This window comes from Podarcis melisellensis (assembly GCF_964234715.1).
Source record: "Podarcis melisellensis genome assembly, chromosome: 1".
Classification (NCBI taxonomy): domain Eukaryota; kingdom Metazoa; phylum Chordata; class Lepidosauria; order Squamata; family Lacertidae; genus Podarcis; species Podarcis melisellensis.
The window spans coordinates 26,691,283-26,697,944 of NC_138528.1; the positions used below are offsets into that span (position 1 = coordinate 26,691,283).

A 6,662-nucleotide genomic window follows, 5' to 3' on the forward strand; every position below is an offset into this window, starting at 1 on the left:
CAATAAATGTAAAGGGACTCCTGACCCCTGACTCCGGGGTTGCGGCACTCATCTCGCTTTATTGGCCGAGGGAGCCGGCGTACAGCTTCTGGGTCATGTGGCCAGCAGGACTAAGCCGCTTCTGGCGAACTAGAGCAGCGCACAGAAACACCGTTTATCTTCCCTCCAGAGCGGTACCTATTTATCTACTTGCACTTTGACGTGCTTTCGAACTGCTAGGTTGGCAGGATCAGGGACTGAGCAACAGGAGCTCACCCCATTGCAGGGATTCAAACTGCCAACCTTCTGATCGGCAGGCCCTAGGCTCTGTGGTTTAACCCACAGCGCCACCTATGTCCCTTAAAAAATGTCAGTAGCGATCTACAAAAAAATAAAATGAAGGAGGCAATTTAAAACTTTAACTTTTTAAATTAAAAAAAGTCTGAGAGAACATATAAAATTTAATTCCATATCTGAAGTCCTACATGGAAGTTGCCTGGCAAGCATTGCTGGGTTGCTTGATCCAGCTGCTATGGGCCCCACGAAGCTGAACATCACACAAAAAGGAAACCTGAAGCAAGGCCTAGTAATTCAATAGGAGAGTTATAATATTGCTCCTGCATTAATGGTAGTGTGGTGAAAAGTATTGGGGTAAGTACTGTAGGTAGATGGGGAAATGGGAATCATCTGGTTGATGTATCCTGTAGATCAGGGTAGAGAAGTGTTTTGCCCTAACAGGCCAGATCCATATTGGTTGCCAGACCCATGGACCAGGTCTGACGGGTAAGAGGGACAACCCACCTGTCATTCATGGAACTTAATTATGACATCATTCAGCTTATGAGTGGTGACTTCAACCCTGCTTTCTGGAGGGTTAGTTGTATGATTCAGTTCCCCACAGGGAACTTAGCTGCATAACTGACACAGCCATGTCTCAACCCCCCACACCACCCCTACCTGAGGACATCACACACAGGTTGCTTACAGAGGTTTCATAGGTCATCCATTGAAATATATAAGCTTGCTAATATATACAAATAATTTAATTTATCATGCACAACCTGCTAAACAGAAAGGTAAATGTTTCCTAATTTCATTTCTAGGCTCTTGAACACAATTCAGAGAATTGAGTTGATGGGAAAAACTGCAGCTCAGTATCATAGTAGCAGGCATCACTATTAAGGGGGGGAGGGTTGCATAGTGGGAGGCATCTGTGAGGTGAAATAAGTTTATGAGAGAAATAAAAGAATAGGATTATGAGAAGAACAAAAGGTCTGGGGAAAGGGATGGTGTGAGCACTATTAGAAAAGGAAATGAAATACACAAAGAGGGAGAGGGGGAGGGGTGTAGAGTGAGATCAAACAGCTCAGATCTTCCCAAGAAGCATCGGGTGTTTGAAGTCCACAAAGATAACACACCTTGTCCAATCCTCTTCAAAGATCAGATTTCAGGGAGCGAAAGGAAGAGGAGAAGAAAGAAAAGGAGGGAAAGGGGTGGGCTATGGTGGTATTGCCTCAGAAATGAAAAAGGAAATCACACAGACGGAGAAACATTTTGTCCTGACAAAGTGAAGTAACTGTGAAGAGTATAGAAAAGTCAAACAGTCACCCTTCATGGGATTCTGAGATTTAGGGGCAGGGAGGTGGTTTGTTTTGATGAAAGCAGAAGGCTCCATACATCAAGTTAATCATGAGCAGAAAATGTAAGGAGGGCACATCAGAAAAGCAGTGCCCATTTATTCTCCCATTCTCTTTTCGAACAGCACAGCCAAATCTGTGCCAGATCTGTTTTAGAGGCTGCTTTTCAATGGATGCTACCTTTCAGGAATTAGTTAAATGTGCCTGTGTGTTTAACATGACCCTGATGGTTTCTTTTTCTCATTTTTCAGAGAAAAGGTCCTCCGGGATGGACTGATTTATAACACAGACGCGGTGGGTGTACGAATGACTGAACCTTTGCTGAGCCTGCTGTTTCTCCACCGTGGACTATCCCCTCGCCCTGACACCACTTTCCTTCGCTGTGGGGTTCCAAACATACGTTTGTAAGAATAAACTCACAATTAGAACACCAGAGGTGGGGGAAGGAGAAGCAGCTGGGAAATCAATTTGTTGTGAAGTGACTTTTCTCTCTTCTTCTCTTTCTTTCTTTCTTTCTTTCTTTCTTTCTTTCTTTCTTTGTTGAGTAGGAATGGAATGGTCTCATTTTCCCAATCTCCAATTCAGTTCCCCACATTTCTGCAGCAATCTGCAATCCCTCCCTCCTGGAAAATTCTAAAGCATTTTAGTATGAATTCCCCTAATAAACTCATTTTTGTATGTAGTTTTGACTAGCACACACATTTGTGCAACCCTTTATCCTACTATAATACATTTTTTTGTGTTAATTTCATGAATATATTGATTTTTAGGCACACTTTCCCCTCCACTTGGCTGGAGAACAGCATCACAAAATTGGATAAGTGTGAATTTTGGAGGATGCCTTTGTGTTCTCATTTTGTTTCTGAAAGTGTGAGTTTGATAGATTCAGCTTTAACTGTGAACTGGATCAAATTTCTCCTCCATGGTGCATCCATTGCTTCACTTTTGCTTTTGTATAACAGTTTTGAGGGAAATCATGTATTTATTTATTTTTTGTATTTGGGCTTTAATACTCTTGAAATGTTAATGTTTTGTTTTCTTTGCTTAGCATTTGTATTTTTCATATATTTGTATTTGTGCATCAGTTCTTTGTGAGCTCCCTCAGGTGCCTTTTTTAGCCAAAAGGCGGCATATAAACAAACCGTAATATAAACACTTGGCAGAGCAGGCAGAAAAAATTCATTGTTTGGATCGACCTTTGTTTTTACAAAGATTTAGGCATATGAAGATGCTTGAATATCTTGAAAGTTCTAGAACTGGCATGAAGGTATTTATTCACTGCTTCTTAGATCACATATAAGTCCTTTGGGGAACAACAACTTCTGGCACAACGAACAAGTTTATTTTATGGCTTGTGGGCAATAGGGCACCAGCAATAGCATGTTGCATTTGAACATGACAATTAAACGTGGCAACCTGAAGCCCATTCTCCCCATCATCCATGAAGATCATCCTGTGTCCTTGGACAAATTGCTTTCTCCCTGCCTATACCTGTGAAGATGAATGTGACAAGAACCGTAAAGCATTTTTAAAAAATGGTTTCTCTTACCAATCCCTTCTATTTTCCCTTTCAAATCGAGCACAGCCTCATTCACATCCAGTCACCAGGAATGCTACAAAATTTGTATGCAACAGAAAGGCCTCCAAAATAGATAGACACATAAAGCATATAGCTATAGAGTAATGGGGGACATAAAATATGTGCCTTTCCCACCTCAAATGGACCCATATTGAAGAGATCTAGATGAATGAGGCTTTATTGTGTTCAAGGTGACATAACACAGAGAGTTGCCTCTATGCATTCTTCTGAACAAACTATCTGTAATCCACCCAGCGCTTCTACTTGGTCATCTCAGCCATATTCAGATTAATGGAAATAAATTGAATGAAATCCATGCTTAGAGGGCTGCCACAGTGTGATTTGAGCTTCGGTATTAGTGATCATGCCCAAGCCAGTTCCAGAGAGGTCCACTGCTCATCTCCCTATAGCTTCTATCTAGAAATATACTGTATAAAGCAAGCATAGTGAACTTGTAGCCCTCCAGATGTTGTTACACACTACAAAACCCATCATCCTTGACCACTGCATGTGTTGACTGGGGCTAATGGGAGTTTAAGTCCAACCTCTGTTCCCCTGATGTTTCCTGCCTGTTCCCCTGTAGAGCATGATCCTTCCTGTACTTTCTAAAAAGTACCATGCACCATGAAAACAAGACACAGCAAAATGGGAGATGAAATACTCTTTGTCATTTCCATCATAAACTTTATTGCAGTAGCCAAAGGCCATGGCATCAAATTACTCTTCATTGCTGTGAGTGAAATTCCTATCAACATTTCGGTCCTGGAAATCACAAACCCTCCAAGTATCCCTATTTTCCCGGGACATCCCTGATTTAGTGAAGCTGTCCTGGTTTCTGATTTGATCCCAGAATGCCCCACTTTTCCTTAGGATGTCCCTATTTTCATTGGAGAAGTGTTGGAGGATGTGGAGTTATCTGACCCACCAAGCCATCTGAAGGCAATCCTGTATAGGATTTTTTTTAATGTTTAATGTTTTATTATGTTTTTATATATGTTGGAAGCTGCCCAGAGTGGCTGGGGCAACCCAGTAAGATGTGTGGGGTATAAATAGTGAAATCATCGTTATGGAATTTGGTGTTCCTATTTTCATTGGGAAAATGTTGGAAGGTATGCAACCACAATCAGTGTTATTAATGAGCTTAGGCCCTACAATCAGCAGGGGAAACCCTATTGGTAGTGTCACCACTGAGCACTGGCTACTTGATGCTAACCCATGACAGGGCCTTCTTGGTGGCAGTGTCCCTTTTGTGGAATGGTAAAGTGCATCTGTCTCCCTTATTATTAACTTTCAGGATGAACTTAATAACATTCTCATTTACCTAGGCATCTGGTAGCTAGTAGATACTGATCCTTACAACCTTTACATTATTGGCTCTGTGTGTATGTGACTACAGTGCTACCTCGGGTTAAGAACTTAATTCGTTCCGGAGGTCCGTACTTAACCTGAAACTGTTCTTAACCTGAAACACCACTTTAGCTAATGGGGCCTCCTCACCGCCGCACAATTTCTGTTCTCATCCTGAAGCAAACTTCTTAACCCGAGGTACTATTTCTGGGTTAGCATCTGTAACCTGAGGTACCACTGTATTTTAAAATGTTTTTAGATGTTTTTAAAATGTTTTTATTTCTTAATTCCATTGTTTTACTCTTTTAGTGTTTGTTGCCCTGGGCTCCTTTGGGAGAAAGGCTGGGATGGAAATTTAACTAACCAACTATTTAGCCACTAAGGACTTTTAGCTGCACAAGGGAATGTCCCTTCTCTCTCCTTTCCCTGTGAGCCCCCCTGCTCCACCCCCTACATCTGCTCTGGGATTTCCCCAAAATCTTCTGGAGCAGATTTCAGAAAGGAACATGGGCAAATGGGGACAGGAGAGGAAGTTCCATTGCACAAGCAGAAATTCTTGTGCTAGAGGATCTATTTAGTTGGATAGTACCATTAATAATACAAATAAATACATTTGACAATGCCAGAACCTCCCACTCTAATTGTCCTTTGAAAGTACTGTGTTTAATTGCGTGCCGAGGTCCCCAAGCCACCCCCCAAATAACTCACAACGCACACTTAATTTTTGTTTAAGGTTTTTGGCATAATTTTGGCCACAACTTTATTTAAATACAAAACCGTGAGTGGTTGTTTAGGCATTGGTTAAGACTATCTGTCCCCCCCGCCTGGGGACAGAACTGACTTCCGGGCACCACCGAAAGACAGTGCGGGGAAAAGCAAGTCGGGGAGAAATGGAGCTGAGTCACAGACCCTCAATTCTCATCCGCATGCTCCCCGAAGGCTTGCCGGCCCTAGTCCCATTCCAGGGATTGGACGAAAAGATGGCAAGCCCTAGGATTCCTTTAACGGAATTCCCTTTCCGCAGCAACCATGGAGGGGCAGGCCCAGCCTATCCTAACCCCTCCTCCACCAATTTATAACCAATGCCTAACCGCAGCCTTACAAGTTGTGACAATTTGCTACGCAGTAGGCAAAAACCAAATGGCCCAGCCAATCAGCCAGATGGACAAAATTCCTACCAGGCCCCTGCCCCAACGGCAGACGACCCCATGACAGGCATAGCAAGGTCAATGCAACAACCCCTTACTCAAGGGCGGGTGGGTGGGTGATTTGTTGCACGCAGCAAAGAGAAAGCTCCAGGCTACATGCAGAGTATTTAAACATTTTACCCCTCCCACCAAAATTGCAACATAACTTTTACCCCAGCAACCCAGTGAACCAATCACTGCCCCAAGCCATCTTTAGAGACCCTGCCTGGTAACAGAGGGGTGGCTCAGCAGACCCCACCGTAACACGTGCTCTCCATGAAGGAGAACACGCTTTATAGTAATTTAGAGGTCATAGGTGGAGTCTAACACTAGTACAATGGAGATCAGTCTTTAATGTTTCCATGCATTTTCTCCACATTGAACAGGCTCTCCAGATTCGTTTTGTATACCCGCAAAATCCCAGGAGTTTTCGTTCAGGGATAGTCACAGCGAACCGACTGAAAGTAATTGACATGACCCATATTCCCTGATGAGCTAGTCAGAGACGGAGAATGGAGAAGGTGTTGTTATGGCTCCTTAAATCTAACCAGAGAGCCTGTAAGGATAGCATGAACATTTAACCAAGGACAGCATAAGTGAAATTACTGCCGTACATGTCTATAAAATAATGTATGGATGTATTTTAATATGTGTTTCTATTGGATTCATTTGTTCCGGCTTTGTTTATTTTCTTGATGCTCTTGAGTGGAGCAATAAAAAAGATGAAAGGCAATATGAGCCTGGAGAGAAGGAGGTAGAATAATAAAGCTGCAGTTATTAATGATCTGTCCTGCTTGGTGCAATAAGACCCTGACAGCTGTCAGGTTTCAGACACATCAGACCTCTTGTGAAATGTAGTGAGAATATCACAGGGCTGTTATAATTCTCGGGCAGTTGCAGAGGTCCAACCTTGGAAGTCTGACAAGCCCTGTG

At 42.7% G+C, this 6,662-nt stretch overlaps 1 long non-coding RNA gene across 1 annotated transcript; it reads left to right on the forward strand.

Annotated features, from left to right (window-relative positions):
- The first annotated feature begins 886 nt into the window (after nt 1–886).
- Nucleotides 887–6,330, forward strand: LOC309373134. The gene is made up of 3 exons (XR_014169789.1): nt 887–1,055; nt 1,868–2,020; nt 6,116–6,330. It is a non-coding gene; the product is annotated as an uncharacterized lncRNA (long non-coding RNA).
- The last annotated feature ends 332 nt before the right edge of the window (nt 6,331–6,662 follow it).